Source organism: Sitodiplosis mosellana, unplaced genomic scaffold (assembly GCF_009176505.1).
Source record: "Sitodiplosis mosellana isolate CC-2019 unplaced genomic scaffold, AAFC_SMos_1.0 Smas_scaffold_6226, whole genome shotgun sequence".
Lineage (NCBI taxonomy): Eukaryota > Metazoa > Arthropoda > Insecta > Diptera > Cecidomyiidae > Sitodiplosis > Sitodiplosis mosellana.
Window position 1 is genome coordinate 8,456,744 of NW_022601467.1, and position 17,392 is coordinate 8,474,135.

The 17,392-nt window shown below is 36.9% G+C and overlaps 1 protein-coding gene across 1 annotated transcript in view; it reads right to left on the reverse strand.

Annotated features, from left to right (window-relative positions):
* Window positions 1–9,283, reverse strand: part of LOC129579367 (neural cell adhesion molecule 2) — a 296,337-nt gene extending 287,054 nt beyond the window's left edge. The window contains exon 1 of the mRNA XM_055469409.1: window positions 7,071–9,283. The gene's annotated coding sequence lies outside the window, so the exon portion shown is untranslated. The remainder of the gene's footprint in view (window positions 1–7,070) is intronic.
* Between the last annotated feature and the right edge of the window lie 8,109 nt (window positions 9,284–17,392).

The following is a 17,392-nucleotide window of genomic DNA, read 5'->3' on the forward strand; positions in this document are numbered from 1 at the left end:
AATCAATGACAATACCTGGAGAAGAAAAAAAAACACCGAAAGACATACATATACGAAATCAAAGCAGCACATTGGATGTGTATGGATATTTTCTATCTATTTGGTTTGAATCGACATCAGTAGTGATGATTATTCCAGATTATTACTGTTATTATGAATCGCCAATATATGCGACACATACAGGTATTGTGTATTTGACAGTGTGGCAGAAAGAGAGCTCAAGCTGAGAAATAAAACCGGTTTCAGAGCGGCAATGATGAGCCAGTGAGTTGATTTGACTTTTTGTGCGTCGCATTTTCAACGTGTATATATCTGTGAGTTAGAGATTGAATGCAAATCTCAACATCCAGAAAAAAAAACGCACACGGCACAAACAGAAACAGAAACAGAAACAAAAAAAAACCATAAAATAATTGATTATGTCATAAAATTTCAGGTATTTCGTGTACATTTGCGTTCACTTCACAGCGCATACGGATATCTCATCTGCTTTGTGGCTCGAATGATGCTGCTGCTGCTATTTTATCTAAAAAAGCTTATCAACTTTTATATCAAATAAAAAAATCGAATTTATTGCCCATAAAAAAACGACGCACACAATATTCACTTGTACAATTCCATTGACGTTCACCACTTCGTTAGTTCATATATTAATGTTCTGTGTTTTTTCGTCGTCTTCGCATCGACTGTTTTCCATTTCGCTTTCATTTTGTTGTTTTATTTCAGTTGTTGTTGTTGTTGTTGCTTCGTTATCTCAGTCGATGTATTTTGGAAAATTCTATTCGTTGATCGTTTGGCAAAACGACTGGCATCCGAAATTGCACTTACTGCCTCTTCGCTCCATCTCTTTTTTGCTGTCAGTTTACCAGTGGTCCAATTGTTTGCATTAAACAAATTGAAACATTTCCGGTTCGAACACGCGAAATTGCCATTCGGTTGCTTGTGTTGATATGATTAATTTTTCTTGAAAAACATTTTCAGATGCGTGCTCCGCTCAATCGCGCGCTCTCGCATTCTTTTTCTCATTTTCATTTTCATTTTACAAACAAGGAAGCTAACAAAGATATCAAGCGTCAACAATAATGCGATGGAATGTGTCGAACGGGCAAGTCTACTTATTATAATAGAGATCCAAACAAAGATTTTCCGATGAAGATCCCAGTAGCCCGGCTTAACATTTCAGTCAGTTTGTATGAGCCAATGTTATGTATATACTTGGCAACTTCAAGTTGCCAACATGCACAAAACTCAACTCTGTTTCATTATTATTATTCGTAAACATATGGCAAATGCCGACATTCTGCTTAAAACATTGTCCACAGTTGGACAAACAAAAGGATGAACGAATCGCCAGAGCACAGAAACTGTGACACAGGGACAGAGAGAGAGAGAGAGAGAGAGAGAGAGAGAGAGAGAGAGACCGGACCAGAGGCGCATAAAAATAAACGCTCTGCTTAAATTAAAATGACATATTCTCTCTCTCTCCCGTTGAAAGCGATATCTGCTGCAAGATTTCTCTCTTTCGCTCGTCGCTTCCACTCGCAACGACATACACAGTGTTGCTGAAGCAATAAAAGTATAATATCCATATTTTTTCGGTTTTTTGTTGTTGCTCAAATTATCGTCCGGCACAGTGTTTTCACTCGTCTCTCATTCACACCAGACTTGCTAGGGTTGTGCTGCATGTGCTTTGGTGTTTTGGCCATACATATGTAGTATACATACTGAGTGTGTTATCCTAGAAAACGGATATAGAGTAACAACATCCACTTCATTTAAGAAAATCGTAAAACATATGCAAACTCTTCGCCCATTCGTTCGACCGAAACTAAAAGGATAGCAAAGAGACTAACAAAATAACAAAATATGGGAATAAAAGCGAAATCACAATTTTTCCACTCGACTTATTTAATGGGCGAAAGAAGGGAAAAAAAAGAAAACAAAACGAACAACAGTTCTTCGGAATGTATAAAAAAAAAAAAAACGTATGGGTTTGAGGACAAAGGACTAGACGAGCGAAAAAAAACGACAACAACAACACAGATATTGGAGTCAAAAGGAGCCCATAAGCGAATTCAACAAGATTGTTTGGTTCCATCCGCACTATTGTTCTGACTTTCACGATTGGTGGACGCTTCGAAGGAAAAAAAGTGTTGCCAATACATATGTTAAATCGATATTCAAGACACAATAGTGGTGTGTTCTCAAAACGAATTCTTCGGTTTTTGTTGTTTTTTTTTCTCTCTTGTCTTCGTTTGTTCATTCGTGTTCTTATGGTGCCATTTTCACATGGCCCATTTCAACAAAAAAAATATAAATATCACAACGATAACTACAATTCAGTGTCGAACTGTCAACAATAGTAAAGGTTAATATGATTTGAGAAAGGAAACAAGCATGATGAAGACATTGAAACACCACCGACCACCATCAACACGAAACGGAACGGAACGTGAGAAACAGCGGAAAAAAGAATGCACACCTTCGACAGAGTATAATGTAAAAACGTCATCGATTTTACCTCTGGCTTATCAATCGTCGTGTTCCCTTTTCGTTGAAAAGCAAACATCCAACCATCATAGGATAAACATATTCATACAATCACATGCACCGAAAAGTCGCACTGATGAAACGGCATAATCGAAATCAAACCAAAGTTTAAAAGGTATCGAAAACTAATAACACTGATTTTGTTTGCTTTGCTTTGCTCCGCACACCCATTCATCCACCATTAGTTTGGCTGCTTGAGCCCAATAACATTCCACTCGACAAAATATCGGCGACTGCTTACACATACAGCACAATTGGATCTCGAATGGGGTCGTGCTCGCATTTTATTCTTTTACTCTTGCTGTTTCAAATCGATATTTTTTCCCCTTTCTTTGCTTCAATTCGATAAGGCCAGTCTCTGACCGAAAGGACAAACGAAAATAGGTAAATTTCATTCAATATTTTCCGTAAATCGGTCACGAAAATTTTCGTTTCTCAAACCCTGAACATTTGGTGATTGCGTTGATGTGTGATTGTGTATTTATTGGTCTTTGTTTCGTTGATTTTCAGTCAATCAAATCCCTGCTGTTGTTATTCGCATTGCATACTTTGGGAAATATTCTTCTTGATTTCTTGAATTTAGATCAACCACCCACATATGAACACAAACATTTATATTTGGAACACACTAATAATAATGCGAAACAACATTTCGAAAACAGCCCGAACGAGCAGATTGATACATATGCTTTTCGATTGATCGGAAGAGAAAGAAAGAAAAATCAAAAATTGGGCTTTCAAATTATCCGAGAGATGTTAAGATGATATGATTTTCGAAATAAAACAAAAACGCACTTTGGTACACTGTTGTTTTCAACACATACACATACACACACACACACATACACACACAAACAAACAAAATCCGAACACCACATAAAACATCGTCAAACGGCAAACCGTAAAGGAAACAAATAAAAATGAATAATACAAAAGGGTCAATTTGTATTTGCCAGCGCTTTTTGAAATCGAGACATGACAGGTTTCATCGCGCTGTCAATCGTGAAAAGAGGAAAATTGAACGAATAAACCATAAAAAACACAGTCTATGTCCCATCAAAGATGAAAAAAAGTCAATGAAAGCGAAATACGCAAAACCAAACGGACTAAAAATAAATTGCAATAAAAACGGAGATGGAAAAAAAAGCAGCTACCAACAAACGGACGAACAAGCGAGTGAGCAAATGAACAGGAACGGAAGAAAAGAAAAAAAAACAATCAGAAAGAGTTGAAATAAAATCGAATCAAATCGAATGAAATAAAAATTGAAGTGCATGCAAAATATAGTGTATTCAAGTGCAAGGCATATCTCTTCGAGTAATTGGTTAATGAAATTTTCTGTCTCGAAACGGAATCGCTTCGAATTAACCCGAATTTGTCTCATGACTTCGTTTTTTTTCCCTGAATTTTGATTGGGCACTGGACATTCACCAAAAATGAATACATTCGGAATGACCCGACTAATAAGTGATTGTTTAGAATTTAATTGACCATGAGATTTAAATTGTTTCGATCGAATTTTGAATCAATGGACTGAGTCTATTTATGGAAATGAGAAAATTGAAAAGCGAACAATGCTGTAACACGAGGACGATTTGGGTTAAATCAATGATTGACACTATTGTACAATTATTATTCGCCGGTACACATTTGAATGCAATTTAAATTTTCCTTCACCCATCATTTTGTCAATCAATCAAATTAACAGGGAGAAAAAAAGACCACACGAGAAACGGAATAGAACAAAAAAAGACACACACACACGCACATGAACAATTGATTCCATGGAAAAATATCTTTTGCTCTTTGCCTTTTTTCTACCGATGTTTTGTATGATACATCTGCATCCTATTAAACGCCAAAATAAACAAACAAATAAATAATTGATGCATTTCAATTGATACAAAACTGGCCAATTTGTCGGCAAGGGGAAATTATTAATAGCACGATTGAACGAAGTTCGATTGGTTTTGTATGTGGTGTTTTTATGTATGTATCAATTCAATTAGATGTCTTATTGACCCGAAAATACATAAATCATACGGTATCGACATACCACAAATTCTGACTGGCGCTTCAGTGCGCTCGTGATGCCCCGGACCAAGAGCAAGAGTGAAAAAGAAAGAGCGAGTGCGAGTGCGAGTGCGGCTGCGGCTGCGGCTGCCGTTGTCGATGCCATTTAGTTAACTATACTGACATCTGATCTTCTGTTGTGATATGGCACGAATGCGCGTCTCCAGTCTCGCTCATCCCATCTCATGTCAATTGAAAACTGAATTGGAAGGCAGGGAAAAAAGGTTGCTAAATTTGTGTGCGACAGAGTGAGATCATTTGATGTGGAAACTGATAAAATTTATAGTTTTGGCATACATGATGTAGTCCAATACAGTCATTCTCGATAAATATTCCAAGCCAGAGTAGGGAAGCAAGGGAGAGAGAGAGAAAGAGTGAGTGATATTACTCAGGCTGATATACGATATTCGGATGCCACGGCAAACGTATCGTTTAAATGATACCATACATAAATAATGCGCGCGTGTGATTTTTCATCGCCCGGCGTATTTGTCATACAAAATTAAACCCACAAAAATCTATTGAATGGAATGAACAGACAATTGCAAAATTTATTATGCATAAATCTATATCGCTCTGGCTGTCGACTTATATAAATTTATCGGATGCGATTTTGAGTAGCAGCGGTAGCAGCAGCATTAGCACTGCCAGCATCCAGTCCAACTGCCGATGGAGTGTTGTCATGTGCATATATATAGATACGAGATCGAGGCATTTTCGAAATCAAATCAGAGAATATTTCCGAACAATTCAGATTGTTATGCTAGTAGGCATCGTCGTGTGCAGAGCCTGGAATGACATGTACGAGTGTGGTACGGAGTGTGTGTGCATGCGTGCGATAACTCTCTGAATATACATCATGATGTCGCTTGATGATGCGTAGCATTGAGAGACGCATTTTTCGAGTGTGTCATACATTATGGACATGTTAATATTGTCACTGTATGAGTGTTAGAGGGAATACTTGTTCTATTTGGATTATTGTGCATGCCCCATAATGGAATCAATTTAGGATTCGAATTTGGGCTATTTCTGAAATATTAAATAACCGAATCCAATTGCTTTGTAGTCTTGCATTCCACTTTATTTCTATTTATTCCCTTTTCTGTTTTTTCGGCTCTTGTTTTGTGAGTGTGATTGTGTTGTTTTTTTTCGGTTTCATTAGTGTCACACACTTGTTTGTTTGTCATTCCAAAAGGAATAGAAGAAACGAAGAGAAAATGAAAAAAAAAAACTATCAAAAGATATGTTACCCAAATGGATATAATAATGCGCACACAAACACTTCAATTGCATAAATCTACCATTCACAAAACAATAACGATTTCAATTTGAAAAAAAGCTACTTTGATTCTGACCGTTCTTTTTTTCTTCTTTGTTCCGTTGCCGCATTGTTTTCTTTTTCTAGGTTTTCTGTTCACTTTCCTGAACTGTATTTCAGATTAGCCGCATTTCCTTCAATTTATTTTATAGGTGCTCAAATGGGATTTAGTTAAGCAACTAACACGCATCAAAATATCAATTATCACTTTTGATATGGCCCATAAGAGCAGCAAAGTCGGTGAGTTAAATGCGAAGCCGTTTCGGCATACAAATTCCATCATTGAACCGTAACGCGTCATTGTCATCGTAGTATCACGCAACATTACATTGTGGATCGCGTGCCCATGTACACCAGCACACCACAGTCACATCCACAATCAACGATTCATAATTCGAAGTTTAATTTCATACGAATCATGTCATTGATATATCCAAGTTGAAACGATCCCGACGGCAAATAGGCATCATAACTATCATTACGAATGTGTCACAAAGTCACTCTTGCTCGTATCAATGTTCTACTTTTCCGAAATAATCATAATAATCACTTAGATAGAACATAAGTCTTTCGATCGTCGAACGAGAAAAATCACATAGGCCAGACTGAACCGGAGAAATTATGGAATGAATATCACAAACATGAAAATAATCTGTTCTGGCAACGATGAAAATAACAAACAACAACATGGAAACATTCCGAAATGAAAATGAAGAAGGAGAAGAAGGAAAAAACGCATTTCCTACTTTAAACCCGAAACCGACAACATATGACAGCTAAGTGCCGTTATCATTTTTAATATTTAATTCAATCACAAAGATAAACAGAGAATAAATTTGATTTTTTTATGCATTTCAGAAAAACCGTGTGGAAGAGTTGGAAGCCCCAGCATATTTTTAGGTTTCCAAATATCTCTTGCGGTCGTTTTTAATACATTATTTCTAATACCTTTTAACTGCTTTCTCTCCCAGTTTTTATGGGAGTCTCATGAAAATTTCGTTTATTTGGATTTTTCGTTTCCAATGAAATAACACCAGTTTCCATGTGTTACCACAAAAACATACATGGATTGAACGAAATTCTCCCTAGCTTATTAACGGATTGTAAATATTCTAAATATACATACACTTGCATCCTTGTTTTTTTTCGTTTCTACTCTCGTTCTCCAGTTGAGTTGAGCACAAGATTGCACAAGAAGTTTATGCTGCTGTCACACATACACAATCTGCTACTATCTGTTTCAGTCACCCTTAGCATATGGTGAATCGAGTTTGGGAATTGGTTGTTTATGTTTTCTTTGTCACTTGTTCAAGTCAAGAACGGTTTTTTCTCTCTCTCTCCCCCTCTCTCTCTCTCTCTCTCTCTCTCTCTCTCTCTCTCTCTTCTCTCAAATGATAATTTCTGGTGTGTTTTTATCAATTTCATAAGTATCAATTTTTCATAACGTCAAAAGCTTCACTTTGACTTTTTTTTTTTCACAATTTCGTTTCCACTTTAAATAATTCACTGCATCAATTATTGAGAGCTGAATCACTCGCCTCGACAACAGTTGGTTAGTTATTTCTCTCAAAATCAATTTTCATAACTTCTTGTGTTTATGCTGTTGCTGTTGTTGGTGTTTTTTTTTTCTCTTTTCGTTTCGTTTAATATTTTTCCGGTTTTTAATTTACTAGAAGAGGAAAAGATGTAAATATTCTGAGAATAGCACACAATCAATGCGCAAGAATATGTCAAAACGTGACGAAGAAGCTGAATCTGATCGGCAAATTGTAAATTAAATGGATCTTTAACATAACTATAAATTCACTGTCGATTTTTATCGTAAAATTTTTTGGTTTTACGTTTATGTATCCACTTGAACTTCGGTTCGTTTTCGTCTCAATCACAATCTCTCTCTTGTTTGCGTTGATTTGTTAAAAAAAATTTCTCTTATTTATTTCATTTTATCTATCTTTCTTTCAATTCGAACCGTGGATTTGAAATGAAAACCTATGGAAATTTGCATTAATTCACAATTAATTTGGAAATCGATCGAAAAAATTTAGCAATAATAGAAAAAATTCCGTTTTTTTTTATTTGCGTTATAATGATCGGCACGAAATGTTTTTAGCTACGATTGTTTCTTATTCGGCATTCACTTTGATTTACACTCAAGTCATTCGTTTGTGTGGCTGTCAAACAGTGTTTTTTTTTCTCCTTCTCTTCATTCATTAGCAGATGATGGTAGAAAAAAAAAACATCACAGTCGTAAACAAGCACTTAATAGTGTTGGCTGTGTTATCATTTGTCAAACGAGTATCTCACACAAATGCGGAATTTTTATGATTTTTTTTTTCGCCTGAGATTCTCTTTCTTTTAATAATTTGCGTTGATTCATCAACAGATTGGGCTCAAGCTGGGATGGTGAGTAATGTATTGGTGAGCACGATACGAACAAAAGGAAACCCGTGTCAACAGTCAGATTTATTTCCCATAATCAGTTAGAGTTCACAAATGCTATCTACCGTTCAGTTTGTTTCGCACCAGTTTCCTAATTATGCACACACGGTATTATAAACTCAACAGCATTACACCAGTAATATCACGAAATGTTATGACCGGTACACAATTACAAACACAAATTCATAAATTTTCCGTTGTTCAAAACAAGCTAAATGACCAACAAACTGTAATCACGCGCTGCGATATTTTCGTAGTGGCAAAAAATGAATCGCATTGAGATTTAAAAACTTGCGCGAATTAGAGAATTGGACATGAAAAAAAAAACAAACCGCAAAATCACAAACAGCACAAAACGAGCCCGTTCGTTTTAATTAAATTGAATGTTTGACGACAAACGAAAAATATTTTCGATGAGAAAATCGTTTGCTCTTTCGATAATAATTTATGCGATCAGCTACCGCAAATTCACTATGTGACTGCGCCCGAAAAATGTCCAAATACCAAAGACCCGTGTTCTGCACGAAAAACTTCAAATCACACAACAATGTTGGACGATTTTTTGTCTGCACAATTATTTCGTTAGGGAAATATTCAAATATTGTTTTTAAACGGTAGCATCAGAATTTGCTAGCTATGTCTATGTTCTTGATGCCACTTTATGAATGCTTGAAAAAATGCAATAACGTTTCTTCAAAAATTCCGTTCTCTTTTTTTGGTCGTTTCACCTTGTCAATAGGTTCTTTAGTTCCGTGCAACATCGGCAAAGAGATGATTTTTTTTGTTCTTTCGTTTCGTTAACAAACGCTCGATGAAAGCGCGATCGCGTTTCGTCCGTTCGTACACTCGTTCGTTCTATTGAAATGCGAAGAGTAGCGACAAAGCCACCGTTGTATTAGAAGTTCGCGCACATACTAAACTAGCATAGTAAGAAAATGTTTCACGTTGCTACGACATTCGAGTATTTTTGTGTGTGCATGCCGTTGATATCTCTCATCCATACCGGTGCCCGAACGACGTTTCAGTTGTAAAAGAGGCACCAACAACATCGAAAGGCAACACAACAACAATAATAATAACATACAGAGAGCCAACATGCTTGTGGAAGCCGATGCGCAGATACCGAAAGAAAGAAACAAACCAATGCCGTACGCACATCCAACAGCAGCAGCAGCAGCAGCAGCAGAAGCATGCACACTCTGTGTCTCTATTCTCAACACGAGTGCGAACGTCTTGTATGCCCCTCCAAGCACACACAGTATGGTGAATATATACAGTGTATATTTGGGCGACGAGCCAACCGAACGTGTGCTCTCACCGATTTTCGAACGAGTGCCGCACTGAATTTCACACGATGCCTCCTTCATACTTGCACACACTGTATTCGATTGCGACAACGACGACGACTTTTCCCATTTTCCGCAAGCACTTCGCTTAGCTTATTGTTTTATGAAATAACACATTAAAAAGCCACAAATTATTCACAATTTTTTTTGTTTTGCTTTGAACAATCTGAAAATGAAAATAAAAATGAGTGTTGATATGAGGTTATTTTTAACATTAAGAATTCATGCCCTTTAAATTCAAAATGAGCTGAAACAATTATGCACTAATAACAGCACCTCAACACCCCTGAACAACAGAAAATTGAAAAAAAAAGAATGTGTCGATTTGTTTGGAAATTGCATTGAACCATTCGTTGGTTTCGATTAGAATCGTTTGTAGTATGATCTCGATTTGGGAATCGGTTTTCATAGCGGCAGCAGAAAATGGGCAATCATCCTTTTGTGTATCGAGTTTGCAGCTAACGTACAAATCGAGAAAAAAGGGGAAATTCGATTCACACGATGTGAAGTGTGCTAATTGAAGAGAAAATGAACACAATGCTGATTCTAATGCTGATTTTAGCATTTCCCAATGACAAAATTGACATTTTGCACAGCATTATCAGTTGTGTGTTCAATAATAAAGCAAATTTCCATTTACTGCAAAAATTGGAATACAACGCAAAAGAAACAATATCAGGACAATACAAAAAAAGCGAATAAAAGTACTGAAAATCTCCTTCACATGAAATTATTTGCAATAAAAGCGATGTTTTACATATTCTTTGGATATGTGCCGTTTGTGCCAAAGCAAAGGTGGGTAGATTCTGGGAATTTGACTAATCATATGGAAGGAAGAAATTCTATGCGCCATGCACCGTTTCCAATGGCTACAATTTTAAACAAGCTGCCTTACATTCGTAAGGTTAACTTTTCTACACTCCCACACATATAATTCTAAATTGAAATTAGATTCGTATTTCAATCAGACCTTAATGACAGGGTAATTTCAATATTCCATTTTCTATACATTGTAACATAGCAAAATTTTTACCGTGTTTTTGCGTACAGTGTACCACGCACCTACCCTACGACCCTAAGCTAGATTTTGTGATTTTCAGAGCTTGATTTTAAGGGGGTAAAAAAATCGAGGCGATCCCAATACTTTTCGTATACGACATGGTCGTGTGGCCAACACAAAAATGATTATGAAAAGGAAAAACCGTTGGAATTTTTCATTGAAATTTCTTTCTACGTGTGTAAAGGAAATTTTCTAAATATCTCAATGATATTAGAAATGCAGCAATATGAGATTCTGTATAAAATTTGTTATTGTTCACTTCTTTGATGTGAACACCATTTCTGCATACTTCGATGGTTGTTTTAGCAAAACACCTCATTGAAGATGGACAAATTGAAGCGCTGTGCTCATTTCGTCTTCGATGCCGTACAATTGTGTAGAAGTGAAAATGCAGTGTTTATTCTACAATTCAATCGCATCGCGAGTGAGGGGAATGGAGTTTGTGGTAGATATGCGCAGTATATGCTGTGCTGACTGTGCTGGACACAACATATACGAAATACAACAGGGACAAATTTCGAAATCCGCAATGATTCAACATCATCAACCGGTTGGAACAACTTGCTTTGTATATTTTTTTTATGACAAATTTAAATAGTTTTTATAGGTCGTAATTCAAACAGGCGAACACAAAATGCGAACGGTGTAAAAAGGCAGCTAGTGATTTGTTACGTCATTTTTTCTTCGTCGATCGGTGTATTTTGTTGGTAAATAATTTTCATTAAATTCTCTTCATTAGAAACGATGACAATAAAACCAAAAAAAAGAGAAGAAGAGCGATTTCGATTGCTAATTTGGCGTTTTACTTTATGTGTCACTGAGCAACTCGTGGCGACCATGCGAATCACGGTCATCCATTTAAGATACACATTTTTGGTCTCTTATCGAACTGCTTTTTCTTCTCTCTCAATGTCTCACTCTCTCGCTTTGTTTGTCACCAGATGAATTCGGGCCAGTAGCAGTAAGTGTTAATTTACTATGTTCCGTAGCACAGTCAACATTCATACTCTCATCTTTGTTGCCGTTCCCACACTCTCTCTGCCATCGGGCCCTCTGCCGAAATTTGAATACCAACTATTCGATGGTCAAAAATTAAATGATATGGTTTCTTTTAATTAAATGCAAGTTCTTTACTTTACGACCGTTGAATGGGCGAGAATGGGATGCGTATAATATGCGGAGCAAATACAAAAGAAATGTTACAATGGCGAGAAAAAAGAGATTGCCGCCAATGAATATGTATATATATCTGTTGCTGTTAACGACGTCACGGACCCAACATCTCTTCTCTTCTTCTTTTCTGTTTTTATATTTGAAATCTGCTTTCAAGAGCGAGAGAAGAGAGAGAGAAAAATCAGCAAAACTATAGAATTTCGAAGAAAAACAATCACTCATTCTGAGAACGAAGCGACGTTGGCACGACAGATCATTTCATTTTGTGAGAATTTGGTTGTCTTGCATTATGTGTTTTTTTTTTCTGAGTGTGTTCTCTGATTAAATTCTGCATGTAATGTGATGATGTTGGTTTCGTATCGGCACCAACCAAATTGTTGACTGCACGACATAAAAAAAACATATTTCGTATTCAAGGGAAAATCTGACGATGTCGCCAAGCCACACACAATAATGGTCAAGGCTGTTGCTGCTTCGGACTGTTATGATTGTGCGTGAACACGCACCGAATTGTCAATCTAATAAATCCATTACGTGTAACGAAACATAAGCACAAATTAAAAACAAACGTTGGTATCCTAATAAAAACCGCGCTTTCTCATTAGAACCAATTAAAGGTTATTTATTTCGGTGTTCGCCTACGTTTATTATCCTCGCAATCCAATTAATATCGAATCAAAGTGGAATTAACAAATTGTAAACATAAAAGGAAGACGATAAGTTGGTACATTTTGTTCTTTGCGCTCGAGCGCGCATACCCGCGCCTCATCGATTAACGACATTCTGCGACGTGTATGTGTGTGTGTGTTTCCAAGTGCCACATGTCTTTTGCCCCGCAATCATGGAAAATGCTGACTGAAAATGAAGAAAACAACGTGTACGTAAGAGTAGTGAGTGAGTGCATGGAACAAGCAACGGTTCGAAAAAAATCCAGATCGATGCTTTTTCTTCTTCTTCGATGCCGTTCCATCGAATGATTCAAAAACCGAATATATGCAAAAGAGACGTCGTTTGGGCACATTTACATTCAATTACTTGGAAATTTAATTAACTAAATATGGATTTTTATCATTTACACTCTATCTAATATGAATGCAGAAGCGCATTAATTTTGTTGTTTTCAACGTTGATGAATCAATTAAAAATTAGCTGTGAAACGACCGCATAGAGATAAATATAAATAAAACATGCAACGTTGCAGCAGCAGCAGCAGCGACTTGTTACAACACCAATCGCGCGCGCACGCACGCACAATCGTATACGAGAGCGAATGAATGAGTGAGCGATGGACGAGCGTGAGAGACAGAGAAAGACACGGACTCATTTAGGCGCTTAGAATGTCAGATCGATATACATTGAATGAGAGAAATCGGATTTTGAGCGAAACCAGCATTTATCTGGAATTTTTTTTCTTCAAATAGATGTTTCCGACATGATTTTTTTCTCCCATTCTCTGTCTCTTCAAACTAAGTAAAACCAGATTAATTTTGTGTTTGATTTCTCAGCTTCAATTAAAGTCAAAATCACCCGACATCTGAACTGTGTGTGTGTGTGTCTGCGTGTGTGTATTGAGTTGTCCGCACAGAGTGACACATTTTTATTTCATTCAGCCATCATTTTGCTGCTCGTATCCGCAACATAGATAAATAATAATTCGTATTTCGTAGTTAGTTTGAAAAACTGGCGATGTTTTTGTTTCTCTCTCCGTCGTTACCTTTTCTTCAATTTAGTTCGAAATCGTCGAATATGTTGTGACAAAACACGTTTGAATCGTGTGCGTCGGTTTACATTTCAATTTGTGACATTTGGTTTTTGTTAAAAGAGTTTTTATCGCTTCGAAAGAGAAAAAAAGTTCCACATTCAAAGGGAATGTTGGTTAACACAACGGAAAAAAAAACAGAAGAAATAATGAGAAATTAATTGAACTGCACAGAAAATTGATACCGGCTTTGAAGTTATCTTTTCAACGACTTGATAATTTTAGACTGGATGATTATTAACAATTTGTTTTTGAGTTTGTGTGTGCATTTATTTTTTGTTGTTGCTGCTGCGGCTACTCTTCTGCCGAATGGTCATTCGGAGAGCGTGCTGATCAAAGTTTCAACCGTCACATATTCACTTTTTAATCGTTGCTACGTATGGTTATTTTTTGCCATGGTTGAGAGTTGTTTTTTCCCCTCTCGCAAATTTTTGACCTGTGAAAATTCACCGGCACACTTCGACCATTGCTGTTGTCATTTGTACTTTTTTTTGGTTTTGTTAATTTGGCATGTGTTTTTCTCTCGATCGGTGTCAGTGATTCAAAAGTATAGTAAATACAGAATTTTGTGTTATATGGTATTTTGACGTCGTTGTTACACGGTTTGTGCAATTCTTGCATGCACAAAATACAAAATACAAACCAACATATCGTACATTTGGCGAATGATTATGCTCAAATGTCTATCGGATTTATATGGCCTTTATGTATGTGCAGTGTGCACTATACGTAGATTCGCTTCGTGTGTGTGTATGTTTTTTTCTCTATATATATTTTTTAGTCGGTTTTTTTTTTGGTGTGTTAGCATTCGTTGTGTTTTCCGTTTTATTATGTGTATTTGGAAAGAAACATAGTTGAACGAAGAGGAAAAATGCACAACATTCAAGTGCATGTGGTTGAGTGTGCATTTATCGCTTATCCTGTGCCCGGTGCGAAAGCGAACGAGTGAGCGAGCGAGCAAGTGACTGTTTGTGCCTGGATGCATTCATACATGGGATAAAGAGAAAGAGCAGCGACGAATAAGTGATAGAATCGAGCGGAACTGGCATTGGGAATGAAAAAGACACATTTGATGTTTAATGTGTGGTTTATATTGGGTGGATGAGGTGCTCTGGTATTTTTCATTAGTGCTCATTGTCTGCATCTTTACTGCAAGTTTATCCGTGTGCTTTTAGTTTTCGGTATTTTTATTTTCATTTTTGTTCTTTCATGTTTTTCTTTTCGTTCTCCATCTCTCGCTTACTCATTTGTGGTGCCCCTGTTACTTTTTGCTCTTCCTCTCTGAAGTCCGTGAGACGGACGGTCAATCTCTCTCACGGCTCCGTATACTCGGAGGTACGTCAGACGAATCATTTATTACATGTGTAGTTTTTGAGGGAATGCATTTTGTTATGCTCGGTTTCAATGAAAATGCCATCGTGTTCTGGTTGAATTTTGCCAGCAAACGAAATCTGAATCCCAAATGAAATGAAGAGTTCGGTTGGCATACCTTATTTTACTCTTTTGTCATCAATGTCTGATTGGATTGATTGGTATAAAAATGCGCTCTTTCGCTTAGTTTCGCATGGAAGAGGAGTGAAGCGAAAGAGCGATAGCTGGAGCGACAGTAACTCCGTGTGTGTGTGTGTGTGTGTGAGAGAGAGAGAGAGAGAAAACGATCGTTAAATAATGAGGTAAACGCAATGGCCCAGCCACAGAACACGATCCGGTCTGCATGTAAACTCCATAATTCAACCGAATAATGCGCTCCAGTTCGTTTGTCAAACTCCGTTGAAAGATTAATATCATACCAATTTCATTTCGCACGTTCGTAACAATGTCTTGTTTTTTGTTGTTGTCCTCTTGTTATCTCCATTTATTCTCTCTTCTGTTTTTCTTTCGCATTAATGCACTTTGTGCTGCTGCTGGTGCCGCTGCTATTGCTGATGCTGTTCGCAACTCATACTCTGCGCACACCGTCGCCTGTGTATTTTATACGATACTGAGATAGTATACGTGTGACGCCAATCCACTCAAATTGATCGGTTTGGTTTGTTATTGCTGCACATTCGACTCTTCAGACACGAAACATTACACCTAAAACATACACAAAATCCCATGCTATGCAATGTTCCAAAACAGGTAAATGGACACCAAAACGAGAGGATCCCATTTTTTTCCTGGTGCTGTTGTTGTTGTTGTTGCTCGCTGGTATTGTTAACAAAATAGAGTTGTAGTGAAAAAATAGTTTTATTGCACTTTAGCTTGAATGAATCGGCAAATACGAAAGAAAAAACTTCGTTCTGTATTTAAAAAAAAACAACAAGAACGATGACAGCAGCAGCAGCAGAGGAAAGAGAATGGATGATTGTCTGCCCTAGGCGCCTCCCAGCCATCCGAACATGGAGTAGATAAACATTTGACATATTAGTGTTGACTTAATTACATGCGATGCAAAATGTGAGTGAAAGAAAATCCCTTAATGGAATTCAATGGGGGGTGGCTTTGTATTCAGTACATTTAAATACATTTTTGGCAATTATTCATAAATGCCATTGGCCATTGAGGAAGCCAGTGAGTGTGAGTGAGTGTAGAAGAGACGCAGTGAGTGAAAGTGGGTGTTTTTTTTCTCGTCTAACCAACGAATCCATTCTATTTAAGCGCACAGCGAAAATGCAAATAATGACTAACATATGAAAACCATTTGGATAATATCGCGTTTTGCATACATGTCTCCTTGCGCTCATTCCTTCTGTCTCTTTTTCTCTCCGCATTTCCATCAGATTGATTGTTCAATGCTCAATTGACCATTTCATTGTTAATGCACAAAACCAATTTGAAACATGCAGAAAAAACACATCACTGTTCAGTTATAGAAGAAAAAAAAACAACAATTTGCTGAACAGAAAAACAGAGAATTGAACAAAGCGATGGAATGTGGATAAAAAAAAACAAGCACGTACGAACGGCCAAAAATTGTAAAACATCAAAAAATAAATTTGCAGCGACGTGAAATGCAATGTACTTGCACCAAATGCAATTTAAGGCACACAAACAAGGGAGAAATAGAATAAATTATCACATGGAGAATTGTAGAAAATGGTACTTTCTCTAGCCCAGGAAATATACATACACACATTCACACGAACTAAACCAAATTCATTCCATTCCATTCAAGTGAGCTGCTAGGCAAACAAACATACTGCTGCACATACATATTGCATACGTACACGCATCGACCAGAGCGGCAAAATGGCAGCTAAAAACTAAAGAGAGCGAGAGAAAATATGGTACAGAGACCAAGATAGATAGATAGAAGATGAAAAAAAAAAATCATTAAATATGCAAAAATATTTTAAGCACAAGCATATGCATGAACATTTGAAACATACTCACAGTGCCAGGCGATACAGTGAGTGCATTCATTCAAGACATCAATACGACAAATGCAACCTGAATCGATATCAACGTTTCTGAACACAATATGACACAATAAACGAATTTCGAGCAAAGAAAAAATTAGCCGCTTGAGCAAATTTCTAATTCCAGTTTTATCGAGAAAATGAAACCAAACCCAGAACATCGAGATTGAATTAGTGAACGATAAATGTGCCAGTTATCGAAATGTTCATTTGGCATCAAATAGCATGAATACAAACTCTATTAATTTTTTATTCGATTAGAACATGTGT